Consider the following 16,401-nt stretch of genomic DNA (forward strand, 5'->3'; position numbering starts at 1 on the left):
CAGCTCCATAGAATAGACTGTGTAGAGTATGGCTCTCATACTACATGGAATGGGGTATAATTGGTCTGTGATCTTTCATTTTCCAGAGACTTTTATCTCAAGTGTGTATGCAGCATTACTGACAAAGAATTACAGCCATAAAACATTTCACTTGCAGAAAATGGCTTCTAAGGCCTAGTGCACACCAGAGCGGTTCGGCTGCGTTTTGCGATCCGCTTGCGGCTGCGGATACGCTTGGTTAATGTATTTCAATGGGCTGGTGCACACCAGAGCTGGAGGCAGGGGCGTCGCTAGCCCCATTTTGGGGGGAGGGGCACGTGCCCCCAATCTGTCCTGAGGTGCCACGGATCTCTGCCCGGCCGCCCCCTCTGTCAGCGGCTCCCTCCAGCCGCCGCCGCGTCACTCAGACCTCGATCAGGCGGCGACCAATCGTGCGGGCGCTAGGACCCAGCGCCCGCACTGATGTGCGGAAGTGACATCACTTCCGCATATAGAGCGTGTGCGTCCGGTGCCCGCTCGTCCTACTGGTCGGGTCGCCGCTGATCCTGAGGTCTGCTGACTGCGAGGTAAGGGGGGGAGCGGCGGCGACTCCCTGTCACTCACTCACTACCTAATGGGCTCCCTGTCACTCACTCACTCCCTAATGGGGCTACCTGTCACTCACTCACTCACTCACTCACTCACTGCCTAAAGGGGCTCCCTGGCACTCACTGCCTAAAGGGGCTCCCTGGCACTCACTGCCTAAAGGGGCTCCCTGGCACTCACTCACTGCCTAAAGGGGCTCCCTGGCACTCACTCACTGCCTAAAGGGGCTCCCTGGCACTCACTCACTGCCTAAAGGGGCTCCCTGGCACTCACTCACTGCCTAAAGGGGCTCCCTGGCACTCACTCACTGCCTAAAGGGGCTCCCTGGCACTCACTCACTGCCTAAAGGGGCTCCCTGGCACTCACTCACTGCCTAAAGGGGCTCCCTGGCACTCACTCACTGCCTAAAGGGGCTCCCTGGCACTCACTCACTGCCTAAAGGGGCTCCCTGGCACTCACTCACTGCCTAAAGGGGCTCCCTGGCACTCACTCACTGCCTAAAGGGGCTCCCTGGCACTCACTCACTGCCTAAAGGGGCTCCCTGGCACTCACTCACTGCCTAAAGGGGCTCCCTGGCACTCACTCACTGCCTAAAGGGGCTCCCTGGCACTCACTCACTGCCTAAAGGGGCTCCCTGGCACTCACTCACTGCCTAAAGGTGCTCCCTGGCACTCACTCACTGCCTAAAGGGGCTCCCTGGCACTCACTCACTGCCTAAAGGGGCTCCCTGGCACTCACTCACTGCCTAAAGGGGCTCCCTGGCACTCACTCACTGCCTAAAGGGGCTCCCTGGCACTCACTGCCTGCCTAAAGGGGCTCCCTGGCACTCACTGCCTGCCTAAAGGGGCTCCCTGGCACTCACTGCCTGCCTAAAGGGGCTCCCTGGCACTCACTGCCTGCCTAAAGGGGCTCCCTGGCACTCACTGCCTGCCTAAAGGGGCTCCCTGGCACTCACTGCCTGCCTAAAGGGGCTCCCTGGCACTCACTGCCTGCCTAAAGGGGCTCCCTGGCACTCACTGCCTGCCTAAAGGGGCTCCCTGGCACTCACTGCCTAAAGGGGCTCCCTGGCACTCACTGCCTGCCTAAAGGGGCTCCCTGGCACTCACTGCCTGCCTAAAGGGGCTCCCTGGCACTCACTGCCTGCCTAAAGGGGCTCCCTGGCACTCACTGCCTGCCTAAAGGGGCTCCCTGGCACTCACTGCCTGCCTAAAGGGGCTCCCTGGCACTGCCTGCCTAAAGGGGCTCCCTGGCACTGCCTGCCTAAAGGGGCTCCCTGGCACTGCCTGCCTAAAGGGGCTCCCTGGCACTGCCTGCCTAAAGGGGCTCCCTGGCACTGCCTGCCTAAAGGGGCTCCCTGGCACTGCCTGCCTAAAGGGGCTCCCTGGCACTGCCTGCCTGCCTGGAGGGGCTCCCTGGCACTCACTGCCTGCCTGGAGGGGCTCCCTGGCACTCACTGCCTGCCTGGAGGGGCTCCCTGGCACTCACTGCCTGCCTGGAGGGGCTCCCTGGCCCTCACTGCCTGCCTGGAGGGGCTCCCTGGCCCTCACTGCCTGCCTGGAGGGGCTCCCTGGCCCTCACTGCCTGCCTGGAGGGGCTCCCTGGCCCTCACTGCCTGCCTGGAGGGGCTCCCTGGCCCTCACTGCCTGCCTGGAGGGGCTCCCTGGCCCTCACTGCCTGCCTGGAGGGGCTCCCTGGCCCTCACTGCCTGCCTGGAGGGGCTCCCTGGCCCTCACTGCCTGCCTGGAGGGGCTCCCTGGCCCTCACTGCCTGCCTGGAGGGGCTCCCTGGCCCTCACTGCCTGCCTGGAGGGGCTCCCTGGCCCTCACTGCCTGCCTGGAGGGGCTCCCTGGCCCTCACTGCCTGCCTGGAGGGGCTCCCTGGCCCTCACTGCCTGCCTGGAGGGGCTCCCTGGCCCTCACTGCCTGCCTGGAGGGGCTCCCTGGCCCTCACTGCCTGCCTGGAGGGGCTCCCTGGCCCTCACTGCCTGCCTGGAGGGGCTCCCTGGCCCTCACTGCCTGCCTGGAGGGGCTCCCTGGCCCTCACTGCCTGCCTGGAGGGGCTCCCTGGCCCTCACTGACTGCCTGGAGGGGCTCCCTGGCCCTCACTGACTGCCTGGAGGGGCTCCCTGGCCCTCACTGACTGCCTGGAGGGGCTCCCTGGCCCTCACTGACTGCCTGGAGGGGCTCCCTGGCCCTCACTACCTAACTTGGGGGGCTACCATATTAAGGGGGCATTCTGCCTATTTATGTGAAATGCTGTCTATTTATGTGCCTCATGACTGCTGAATTTGTCTTGTTGGGAGCCTTATGATTTGTTGGGGGCCTCATGATTGCTGAATTTGTCTTGTTGGGGGCCTCATGGTTTGTTGGAGGCCTCATGATTGCTGAATTTGTCTTGTTGGGGTCCTCATGATTGCTGAATTTGTCTTGTTGGGGGTCACATAATTGCTAACTGCGAGACTATGGGAAAAGCTGAATCCTTATCATATGAGACAATAGCATTAAACTTACTTTTTTAGCTTTTTATGTTTCAATAATTTTTATTGGTTTTAACATAGTACCAGAGTGACATTACAGTTACAGTAATGGTCCATGAAGTATATTGCTGTTTACAACATCAGGTACTGTGAATACAGTGCAAATTAATAAAGTAATAACATAATAACATAATAACATGACAACATGAGTCTTGAAACTGTGGTAGCCTGTGAGAAGTGTAGAACAAGGATCGGAGAATTGGAGTATAGAAAGCAACCCCTAACCGAATAAATCAGTCTTTGGAAAGGCTGAATGGTAGTATGTTTTTAACCACTTAATTAAGAAAGATGGCGACCGCCCATTCACAAACCAAAATGGCTGGGCAGGGCCATCTCCCCCTAGGTACAACTAAACGCTTATGAGGTCCTGCCTTCAGCAAGACAGGATCTTTATTGCAATTCTAGAAAGTCTACGCTTGTAACAACATGGTTTCTGGGAGTGTAAGCATTTTGGGGATTGCAATACCAATAGATCTAGAAAGAATTATACCGTATCAGGTTGTCAGTTCCTTAACTAAGGTAAGTAAAGAAAAGAAAAGGAGAGGTGAAGAGGGAAAAAGAAGTATAGAGAAGAAGGTCTAGACCGCGAGAGCGGGGGGCCCATCAATCCCCCCCATAAGATGAAGATTATGGATTTGTCTCCACAGCCCGGGTAAGTAGTGTCAGTAACGTCTTAATTGGGAGCTTGTCTCAGGCCCTAAAATGTAATTGGTAAGGGGGGACCATATCTTATCAAACTTTTTGACGCTATCCATCAATCTAGCTTTAAGTTTCTCAAAAAATAAGATGTGGCAGAGCCTCTTTTTTACCTGATCAAAGGATAGGGATGTAGTGTTCCAGGAAGCAGCAATTGTTAACTTTGTTGCTGTAAAAATAAAGTTAATCAAAGCATTTTGAGTGGAGGTCAGATTTGGGTACGGGAGGCCTAAAAGTGTGTGAGCTGGGTTTTTGGGCACGGGAGTATTAAGCAGTGATGAGGCCCATGTGCAGACCCTTATCCACAGCCTATTTGCTTTTTTGCATTTCCACCAGATGTGGGTATGTGTACCAACCGCCGTGCAACCCCTGAAGCAACTAGGAGTGGAGTTTGGTTTAATTTTTGACAATCTTTGCGGAACTAGGTACCACCTAAATAACAATTTATAATTAGCTTCAATCAGATCAGCATTCACAGATAGACGGGGAATATTATTCCAGGTATCTTGTAGGTCTTCATTTCCTATCGTAATACCTAATTCTTTCTCCCATTTTATTATGTACTCTGGTTTCCATTCTGAGTTCACTTGTGAAAGATTCCTATATATCATGGAAATAACTCCAGAGGAAAAGGGGTCTGTGGCACATATGGCCTCGTAAGCTGTTCTACATGAAAGAGAGGATAGATCAGGTATATTAGTTTTCACAAAGTGGGATATCTGCAAGTATCTGAAGTGTTCCTCTTTAGGTAGATTATGTTTCTCTTTCAGGTAGTTCAGTGATTTCATCCCTTGGTCGGTTGTGAGATCACAGATTCTCGTCAGTCTAGCTCCGGCCCACCATTGGTAACTCGCAGGAGACAGTAAACCAGCTGGGAAGGATGGATTGCCTAAAAACGAAGTTAGGGGGCGGTGAGGGGATATTAGCTTCCCTGAGTATTTGCAACTGTCCCAGACCGCGAGCGAGTTTTTAATTATAGGATTAGATATTTTATTACGGGCAGAGGGAGATATCCAGAGAAGATTTTGTAGTTTGATAGGATGGACAACCTGTTCCTCTATACTCACCCACGAGGGTTTTCCTGCAATAGCGTGCCAACTGGTCAATGAGGCCAGTTGAGCAGCTTTGTAATACAACATTAGATCAGGGACGCCCAGACCCCCATTGGATCGTTGCAGGAGTAAGTATTTCATTTTAAAGCGAGGTTTCTTAGAACCCCATATGAAATTGTTGATTTTGTTTTGGAGAGTCTCTATAAATGAAGAAGGAACGGAGACAGGGAGTAACCGAAACGCATACAAAAGTTTAGGGAGGAAAGTCATTTTGATAGCTGCGATCCTGCCCATCCAGGAAATTGAGTACCTCTTCCAGCACTCCAGCATCTTACAGAGCTCCCGAGACAAGGAAGGGTAATTATACTGAAATAAAGTATCATAAGAGCCTGTAAGGTAAATACCTAAATATGGGAGTTTACAATTTTCTACTTGAAATTCAAAAGCGTCTTAAAGCGCTTGCATTAATAGTGGGGGTAGAGATATGTTCAATGCTTTGGATTTTGCGGGGTTGATATGAAGCCCTGAAATCTTACCGAATTGTGTTAGGATATTATTTAAGGTGAGTAAGGATTTGGAAGGGCGAGAGATGCACATCACAAGGTCATCTGCAAATAACGCCAGTTTGTGCATTCTGCTACCTACTTGAATGCCTTGTATATCTGAGGTATTTCGGATCAGTATGGCTAAAGGCTCAATAAGTAGAGCAAAAAGTAGTGGGGATAGAGGACACCCCTGGCGGGTACCTCGTGTAATATGGAAGGAGGTTGACCGAAAGCCTTGGTATACAATTGCTGCAGAAGGTGTGGAGTATAAGGCCTTGATCCAGGAAATCATATTGTCACCAAAGCCCCAGTGTTGAAGCGCCGCCAGTAAATAGGACCATGCAACCGAATCGAAGGCCTTAGTAATGTCTAGTGCCAATAGCATTGCTGGGGTAGATGTAAGGTGGGCCTGATGAATTAAGTGGGTTAATCTACGTACACTATCCCCAGCTTGCCTTTGGGGCATAAAGCCCACCTGATCATTATGTATGAGCGTGGTAATTTCGTTATTTAGGCGATTAGCTAAAACCTTGGCCAAAATTTTGATGTCTAAGTTTAGGAGGGAGATAGGGCGGTAGTTAGACCAAATTTGTGAGTTGGTATTTGGTTTGGGGATCATACTAATGAATGCTGAAATAGTTTCTTGATGAAATTGGGCACCCTTAAGAATATTTTTGAATGCGCTAACTAAATGTGGGGCCAAAATTTTGTAAAATTTTTTTTAGTAAATAGCCCTAAAACCATCTGGGCCTGGTTGTTTATTTAACTTTAGTTGTTTTATTACCTGTTGAACTTCTGTTAAAGTAATTTCCTTGTCTAGAGATTCCCTCAGTCCCGCGGGGAGTGCCGGAAGAGGTATTTTGGACAAAAATTCACTGATCTGTGAAGGAGAGGCTTTGTCAGGTGAGTTATATAGTTTCTCTAGGTTAGTACGGAAAGTTTCCACAATTTTGGCAGGGTTGGCAGATATTTGATTATGGTCGACCTGTAGGGAGATAGATTTGAACGATAAGTTCGTCTGTCTCAACCTATTAGCCAACAAGGTGTCAGGTTTATTGTTTTTGAGATAAAACTTGAGTTTAGAAAAGGAGTTGTTTCTCTGCCAACTCTGTTAAGCTAAGATTAAGTGCTGTTTCTGCTTGTAAGAGCTCTCTTTTATTTTCCGGAGAGGGGGCTTCTTGAAATAACTCATGCGCTTCTGTATATTTTTTCTCTAATTCTGACAGCCTGCTTTTTTTCTTTTTTTCGTCTGGAGGCGAGTTGAATAAATGTACCCCTGATCACGGCCTTATGGGCCTCCCATACCGTCAAGGCAGGGACGTCTGGGTCAGTGCTATTGAGGGTAAAATATTCAGTTAGTTTTTCTTCTATCTGATGTAAAGTAGTTTCATCTGTAAGAAGGTACTGATTCAGGGTCCACCGGAATTCAGTGGGCCGCTGGATCAGGGAGGAGAGCACTATAACATACATGTTATGGTCGGACCAAGGTGTAGGCCAGATTTTAGCTGACTTAATTGAGGGTATTAAGGAAAATAGCGTCCAGCAGTGGTCTATTCTAGAAAAGGAAGAATGGGCGTTAGAATAAAATGTGAAATCTTTCTTACAGGGATTTAGTTCCCGCCAGATATCTATTAATTTGTGTGATGTGAATGCTGATCGAATTGTTTCCGTCTGTTTCATGCTCCCCGGAATAATTGTACCTTTCGGAGATTGCTTGTCCCAGAACGGATGTAAACAGTGATTGGTGTCTCCGCACACAAGAAGAAAGCCTTTACTGTGTTTGGAAATTACACTAAGGAGGTGTGAGATAAAAGGAGCCTGCTTGTCGTTGGGAGCGTAGTAGGAAATAATAGTGAATGGTTCATCCTGAAGGGTGCCGACAAGTAGTACCGTATTTTTCGGACTATAAGACGCACTTTTTCTCCCTCAAAAGTGGGGGGGAAAAGTCAGTGCGTCTTATAGTCCGAATACTACATATTTGGACCTGAGCCTCCTTCCCGTCTGCATCCCCCGTCCATGTGTCCCTCTATTTCAGTGTCTGCCTGCTCCCGGCGTATGCATGTCCCTGTGTCTGCATGTCGTAGTGTAATAATCACATAGATGAAACTGCCCGGTGTCTGCTTGTCCCGGGGGCCGCCTGTCTCCAGTCACTCTGTGACCCGGTGTCTGCGTGTCTAAGTGTAATCACATGCAGCTGCCCGGTGTCTGCTTGTCCTGGGGCCGCCTGTCTCCAGTGTTGGTGTTCCAGCCAGGGTAATAATCATATACATGTAGCTGCCACTTATTAACCACGCTGTCCCCCGTGTCTCAAATACATACCTCTCATATCTTTTATCATCGCGCTGTCCCCCGCTACCGCCGCAACTTGCATCATCGGGAAGTCCTGGACGTTTGCAGAGAATTAACCAATCAGGCAGGGGGCGCTGGCTTTAACGGCCAATCAGAATGCTCTCTGCTCCCTGCTCCTATGTTGATAGGACGCGATGGTCTCGCGGGCGGGACCACCTCTCCGTCAATTGGGCCAATCACAGTGCGCAGAGATTGGCCACCAGCCTGATTGGTTATTCCTCTGCAAAGACGTCCAGGACTTCACGATGATGCAAGCTGCGGCGGTAGCTGGGGACGGCGCGATGATAAAAGATACGAGGTATGTATTTTAGACACGGGGGACAGCATGGTTAATAAGTGGCAGCTACATGTATATGATTATTACCCTGGCTGGAACACCAACACTGGAGACAGGCGGCCCCAGGACAAGCAGACACCGGGCAGCTGCATGTCATTACACTTAGACACGCAGACACCGGGTCACAGAGTGACTAGAGACAGGCGGCCCCTGGGACAAGCAGACACCGGGCAGTTGCATTTATTTGATTATTACACTGTCACAAGCAGACACTGTGCAAAAAGTACAGAGGCGCCAACAGAATAAAAGAAGGACTTATTTAAAAGGTAAAAACAGGGGGGTAAGGGTGGACTTACCTCCCCAAAATTCACACACCACAAATGTGTTATAGTATGCTATGCTGCACACCTTGTAAGCTGCTCCTTTCTATATTTTGCCTGATGAGGCGGGCTTGAGACCCGCGAAACGCGTTGCATTTTTGGAGTACAGATTAAACGTTTTGTTGCATACTATAACACATTTGTGGTGTGTGAATTTTGGGGAGGGAAGTCCACCCTTACCCCCCTGTTTTTACCTTTTAAATAAGTCCTTCTTTTATTCTGTTGGCGCCTCTGTACTTTTTGCACAATATTATCCACCTGGTGGATGGGTGTGTACACCCCTTTCTTTTTCTACGGAGAGCGACTTCTTAACCTGCGTGGGGACAGGGTCAATATCCCCATCTGCGCGTTCAGTGGTTGCCTACATCTTGGCAACCCGTGTTTGTGAGTATATCTCTGATTTTTATCATTACGCCACCTATATTATCAGTATTACACTATTGGGGGCTCCCGTCTTCTTTTTCCTTTTTGTTTCTTCACAAGCAGACACTGGGTCACAGAGTGACTGGAGACAGGCAGACACGGGGACATAGGGGGTTGGCAGACATGCAGACCCTGGGACACAGCACACACTGGGACAATGGCGATAAAGACCCTGGACATGGAGGAAACGGGACTAAGGAAGAGGGTCAGAGCACAGGGCATTGGACGCCAGGACAGAGGACACAGGTGGACAGAGCACATGGAGAAAGAGGAAGGGGGAAAGAAGACACAGGGGGCCAGAGGACACGGAGACAGAGGAAAGGGGAAAGAAGACACAGGGGGCCAGAGGACATGGAGACAGAGGAAAGGGGAAAGAAGACACAGGGGGCCAGAGGACATGGAGACAGAGGAAGGGGGGAAAGAAGACACAGGGGGCCAGAGAACATGGAGACAGAGGAAGGGTGAAAGAGGACACAAGGTGGACAAAGTACAGAGGGACATAGGAGGACCACAGGGGGCAAAATAAATACAAGGAATGCATAAGGGGAGCAAAATAATTGGAGGGAAAGATCCATAAGATGCCCCTGCACCATAGACACACCTAGGTTTAGTTTTTGTTTTTTTTCCTGATTTTTGTCCTCTAAACCTAGGTGCGTCTTATAGTCCGGAGCGTCTTATAGTCCGAAAAATACGGTATATATCTGCCCTCCGGGTCTGAAACTGACTTAGAGAGAGAGAAGTTCATTCCATTTTTAAACTGGGAGGTTCTAAAAAATTGAATACATTTTTCAGGAGTAGGATGGATGAAATTGTTTATCTTCACTTTATTTTCAACTTGGATTTTCCATAATGTTAATGTATGAGTTAAAACGTTTGTACAGTATTTAGTTTAAATTGCTGTTGCCACTTTGCGATAGATAAGTGACTTTTGGGTTGCAGTTTGGACACTCGGCCTCCATAAGGTTCGCCACCACTGTCATAATCTAATGTCCCACCATTGCTAGGTTCATGTAAATTTGTCTCCACCCGTTACCACACCTATATTCTGGTCCATGGCCCACCCATTTTTTGGTGCGGCGCGATAAGCACGCCGCACAACGTGATCCTCAGATTTTTGGCACGCTAGCTGCAGTGCTGAATTCTGCTGCCTACAGTATGTACAGTATACGTTTTTCTCTAGTGCCTGCACTGTGTGCTGATTTACCTCCAGTGTGTACAGTGTAAGGTGTTACTCTGTGCCTTTACTGATTGTAAACCAGCTATATTGTATGCTGATCCCTGCTACTTTCAGTATGTACAGTATTAGCTGTAAAGCCTGGTACACACATACAATTTTGATTAGCCAATTTTAGCTCTGTTCATAAAATTCACTGTCTGTTGGCCCACTTACTGCACGGGGGTGGAAAAATTGGGGGTCAGTGATTGACCAATCAAAATTGTATGTGCGTATACATCTTTGATCTATGCCTATACTGATTGTAAATTATCTAAATAAAGGACAGGGGACTCCATCCAATATTTCGATGGGCAGGCCCGTTATCTGTAGCTTACACTGCTGCTAAGTTCATGTACATTTGACCTCACCCATGGCCACGCCCACTCACATCGTTGCCGCGGCGCATATACCTCCCGACCTGGTGCCCACAGGTGCCCCCGGTCTCCAAGGACCCTAGAAACACCCCTGGCTGGAGGCGTTTTGCAGAAATGCATACTCCCGGGCTGCTGCAGATTTTGTTAAGTATAGGAAAAACGCAAACCGCTCTGAAAAACGGCACTTCAGAGCCGTTTGCCAGGCGCTTTTTGTTACAGTAGCTGTTCAGTAACAGCTTTACTGTAACAATACATGAAATCTACTACATCAAAAACGCTTCACAAAACCGCAAATTGCTAGCTGAAACGCTACAGAAAAAGAAAAAGCGTTTCAAAATCTGCTAGCATTTTGCGGATCTGCTAGTGGTTTTTGGTGTGCACTAGGCCTAAGAGCAGAAAAAGTCAGCAGTTCATAGATTTTAGCTCTGGCATACTTCAGGTAATGTGTCATTGAGCAGAGACAATTAAAACTTAAAGTAGATTTAAATATAAACTAACAATGTGGGGTATCGTTACAAAATATATTTTTAGGAGGATCGATGCATTTCTCATCAGTTTATTTTGACCTCAGTATTCCTTTAAGTGGCCTTGGCACTATGTGCTGGAGAAATGAAAAGGGATCCCTCCCCGTATACAAAAATTAAACCTTTTCTCTCATGGGACCCAAAGCGTATAATGCACATCATGGTAGCCTTCTCGTGCATCTGATATTGGTGTCCTCCACTTCCATTTCTTTACTGTTCCATCTAAAGGCTCATACACACATCAGACCATAGTCTTTTGAAAATGAAAGATCACAGACCAATTTTACTCCCTTCCATGTAGTATGAGAGCCATACCTACACAGTCTATTCTATGGAGCTGAACTCCCCATCAGACAGAAAGATCCGTTCCAGCAAAATGCATTCATAGTCTATGATATTTGCAGATCATCATACACACCTTGTTTAACAGACATTCATCTGCAGATCAGATCCACCAGGATGGATTTTCAGATCTGCGAATGATTGTCTGATCTGCAGAAGAATGACAGGTAAACAAGGTGTGTATGATGATCTGCAGATCTCATAGACTATGAATGCAATTTGCAGGAATGGATTTTTGGCAGGAACAGATCTTTTGCAGATACTGATCTTTTGTGTCTGTACAGCATCTGTGTGTGCAGCATCTTGCAAAGATTTCTGTCTGATGTGGAGTTCAGCTCCATAGAAAAGACTGTGTAGAGTATGGCTCTCATACTACATGAAGGGTGGTAAGATTGGTCTGTGATCTTTCATTTTCAAAAGACTATGGTCTGATGTGTGTATGTGGCCTAAAGTGCAGCTTCCCCTCTTCATCCCCCCCACCCATGCACAGGTGTCAGTAGACCTCTGCATGCATCATACCTTCTTTAAGTTGGCCACTAACCGTTCAATTTCTAGCAAAAAAAATTTGAGCAATCAGATGATTCTGATCAGAAGTTAAATATCGTAATACATCGTTCACTACACCATCAACGAACCAATCTTTGCTTCCTATCTATCACAACCAACAAGAAAATCCACTCGGACTAACGTTTTTATAATAATTTGTAATCGATTGTGCCCATCAACAGATTTATATCCAACCCAATCACATCTGAATTATCTGATCGCTCGACCGATTTTGCGCTAGAAATTGGGCCGTTAGTGGCCACCTTTATTGGTACTCTATTCTCCCACAAACGTCTTTATTCTAGGCCATGCTGGCCCGACTGTTACATGGTCATGAGTTTAATAGCTTAATTGCCCCCTCCTCCTCATGCAGTTTGGCATGTTGATCTCTGCAGAGATGGAAAGGTCAGTACTGGTGTGTGAGCTGTTTGGGAGGTTTCAGTCCAGTTTAGTATATGGGGTTGTGCTGGACATACATGCAGTACATGGCAGGCATGGCACCAGACCTTCTCATATGCTGGAGGATCAGTACTTGCCATACTTAAAGAGAAACTCAGACCAAGAAGTGAACTTCATCCCAATCGGTAGCTGATAACCCCTTTTACATAAGTCTATTCCTTACCACAAACAGACCACAGGGGGCGCTGTATGACTGATATTGTGGCGAAACCCCTCCCACAAGAAACTCTAAGTACATACTCCTGGCAGTTTCCTGTCTGTGAACCCTGTTGCATTGTGGGAAATGGCAGGTGATGTAGCGGCTGCATGCTTTTTTTGGCAGTTGGAAACAGCTGTAAACAGCTAATAGTAAAAATGTCACCATGTAATAAATGTCAGCATGTAAATCAAGGGTTTAAAAGATTATACAATGGGCAAACACTGACTAAATCATTTATACATAATTATTGTAAAAATTAAACACTTTTTTTTTACATTATTTTCAATGGAGTTTCTCTTTAAGTACTGGTTTGTATAGTTAGCTTAGCCATGTTGTTTAGTAGCAGATTTCCTCCTTGGCCCCATCTACAGAAATGTGAGCGTAATGTGAGTACGGCACAGGGCTACAGACGCATTTATGGGTGCCTGGAGTTAAAGTCGGCAAAAAAGTAGACTCAGACTCCTGATATGTTTAAATTGTAATGCTAAAATACAATGTTAAAATGTTTCAATGATCATAATGAACTGCTTTAAGAAGAAAGCACTATTTTGTAACCTGACAGGCGTTCTTTTAACCTGGATTATTATAGTACACTGTTAGGCCTGGTGCACACCAAAAACCGCTAGCAGATCCGCAAAATGCTAGCAGATTTTGAAACGCTTTTTCTTCTTTTTCTGCAGCGTTTCAGCTAGCGTTTTGCGGTTTTGTGTAGCGGTTTTGGTGTAGTAGATTTCATGTATTGTTACAGTAAAGCTGTTACTGAACAGCTACTGTAACAAAAACCGCCTGGCAAACCGCTCTGAAGTGCCGTTTTTCAGAGCGGTTTGCGGTTTTCCTATACTTAACATTGAGGCAGAAACGCATCTGCAATCCAAAATCTGCTGCAGCCCGGGAGTATGCGTTTCTGCAAAACGCCTCCCGCTCTGGTGTGCACCAGCCCATTGAAATACATTACCCTAGCAGATCCGCACCCGCAAGCAGATCGCAAACCGCAGCGGAAACGCTCCGGTGTGCACTAGGCCCTATAGAACATTGCAAATGGTGTTCATTATCATTTGTTTTATTTGCGCTGTAATGTTTAAACAAGTTCGTCTGAGCATAAACGTGTACATTTTGTCAGCTGCAGGACCAGCTCCACATGCGTTTAAAACGCACCAAAGATGAGATGAGATGGGATAGATAGATAGATAGATATATAGATAGTCCCATTTCTACATGCTATAGAACTAGACTGTGCTCCTTGTCCCCCTCTCACTGGAGGAATGCAGAATACAGGTATGTAAATAGCACTTCAGTGGAACTTGAGTGCAGCTGCAGAAAACTCACTAAGGAATTACAGGCCATAAAACTATTGCATGACAGTAAAATATCTTTAAGCGTAGGGAATAGCTAAAGGTCAATAGTTCACAATTGCTGTATAGCATTAGAAACCATTGACGATCACCTGAGTTAGTAAAAAAAAAATATATTTTTTTTTTAATTTTGAGCTATTTAACACAAATGATAGGATTATTTAAAGCAGAACTGAAATGTTTTTGATTTTCACCTACCTGGGGCTTCTGCCAGCCCACTGCAGCCCCCCTGTCCTGCACCGGCTCTAAACGATTATCCGCTAGACCCCCCCTCCCGCCCCGCCACGGCTCACTTTTAGTTTCTCAGGCTTAGAAGTCAACCTTGGTCACGCGTGTCCCGTTCCCCTCGCAGAGAGTGTCCTGCGCAGTACGAGGTATACTCTTACTGCGCCTGCGCAGGACGCTCTTGGCGAGGGGAACGGTGATATGCAAAGCTGTGATTTGTGTAATCATAATCCTGCTTTAGCACATGATCAGGACTAGCAAATTTTTAAACTTGTATATCCATCACCTGACCAAACTGATGTCATGCTTCTACATGAGTTCCCCTAGACACAACCAACCTTACTCCTTATTCATGTTGGGAGAAATAGTCTTGGATGGCCAATAGGATTCAACTTTCTAGACAGTAGTTCCTTGGTTTGTTTTCAAAATTAGACGCCATCGTAAAGGGAAACTTCAGCCTAAACTTACTGGCCACAATTCACAGAGCTTTATCAAACACTTTATCAAACGTTTGATAATTTTCCTCATGGGTAAAATCTAATTTTGAATTCACTAAGGTGTTATGGATTTATCGAATGTTGTATCGATGAAATGATCAATGAATCTATAACACCTTAGTGAATTCAAAATTAGATTTTACCCATGAGGAAAATTCTCAAACGTTTGATAAAGTGTTTGCTAAAGCTTTGTGAATTGAGGCCACTGTCATTAAGTTACATTGGTTATGTTAATTAAAATAGATAGGTAATCTCTTACCCACCCGGTTTCAAAAGAATAGGCAAATATTTGTGATTTCATTGGAGCAGCCATCTTTTTGGCTGAAAGGAGGTGACGGGGAGCATAAAACACCGTTCCAACTATTATGTGTCCTAATCACCCCTCCCAGCTGCGCACGCTAGGCTTCAAATCTCAAATTCAAAATTTTAAAAAATTTGTGCCACAACGGCAGAAGAACATCAGAAATCCCATCATGCTTTGCACAGCATCAGGGGAAAATGCCTGGGCAGTTTTCTTCTGTGCAGCTAAAAAGGAGGCTTGGGTAAGAAAAACAGGGTTCTGATGCTGTGAAACTTAAAGAGAAACTCTGACCAAGAATTGAACTTTATCCCAATCAGTAGCTGATACCCCCTTTTACATGAGAAATCTATTCCTTTTCACAAACAGACCATCAGGGGGCTCTGTATGGCTGATATTGTGTGAAACCCCTCCCACCAAGAAATTCTGAGTACGTACTTTTGGCAGTTTCCTATCTGTGAACCCTTTTGCATTGTGGTAAATAGCTGTTTACAGCTGTTTCCAACTGCCAAAACAGCAAGCAGCAGCTACATCACCTGCCAACAGTAAAAATATCACCATGTAATGTCAGAATATAAATCAGGGATTTAAAATATTTTACAGTGGGCAAACACTGACTAAATCATTTATACATCATTATTCTAAAAATGAAGCACTTTTATGACATTATTTTCACTGGAGTTCTTTAAAAAAAAAAAAAAAAAACCCACCAAGCCTTTTCAGTGCTGCTGAGTAGATTTTTAGTCTGGAGGTTCACTTTAATTGAAATTAGTTTCTTTGCTTTGGTAGTGATAAAATGCCTTGTATGTTGCTTCTTGTCCATCAACATGGAAAATGCATTAGTATATTAAAGACAAATGAATCTGAGTCAGTAGTACCATAAACCAAGGTTGAAGGATTTATGTACAGACTTAATAGCCATGATACTGTATAGTGTATTTTCAATGTTACAGCCGCATTACGCATATGCCCTTCCTGCTTCTCACATTCATATGTCCACAAGCAGTTTGGCCTTTTTTTTTTTTTTTTTTTTTTTTTTTTTTTTTTTTTGCATTTGTTGCCTGCCCTTTTTGGGGGTATTTTTAACATATAGTCCTTAAAGGACAGAAAAACATCTTGCCATGTCTGTTGCAATTTCCTCTATTTCTTGACCCATGACTGTGAAGTCTCATGAAGGGTAAAATAGGAACAATAGTTTCTCCAATAAGGACACAGACAGCAGTAAACTCGTAAGTTTTTCATTCCCTTCTGCTATATCTATTTTTGTTTTTTGGGGGGAGGGTGATAGTCTTTTTAAGAAGCCATATTTTGAAGTGCTGGAAATACACAATTATGTAAAAAGTAGTACTTTTGATCTATAGAGCAATCGGGAGGCCTTCATCAGCTGATGTCCTTGAGCTGGCTGAAGGCCTCATGGACAGTGTCAGAGGACCATATTTGGAGTAATAAAATCTACAGCTGCTTGACACTGCAAGCGATTATATCTAGAAGTCTTAGGCTGCTTTCACAGTGGGACGTTACAAGCT

At 46.3% G+C, this 16,401-nt stretch overlaps 1 protein-coding gene across 1 annotated transcript in view; it reads left to right on the top strand.

Annotated features, from left to right (window-relative positions):
* The window catches only part of LOC137521455 (tyrosine-protein phosphatase non-receptor type 11-like), a 286,220-nt gene that overhangs the window by 49,052 nt on the left and 220,767 nt on the right, over positions 1 to 16,401 (top strand). The window lies entirely within an intron of this gene.

Source organism: Hyperolius riggenbachi, chromosome 6 (genome assembly GCF_040937935.1).
Source record: "Hyperolius riggenbachi isolate aHypRig1 chromosome 6, aHypRig1.pri, whole genome shotgun sequence".
Taxonomy (NCBI): Eukaryota; Metazoa; Chordata; class Amphibia; order Anura; family Hyperoliidae; genus Hyperolius; species Hyperolius riggenbachi.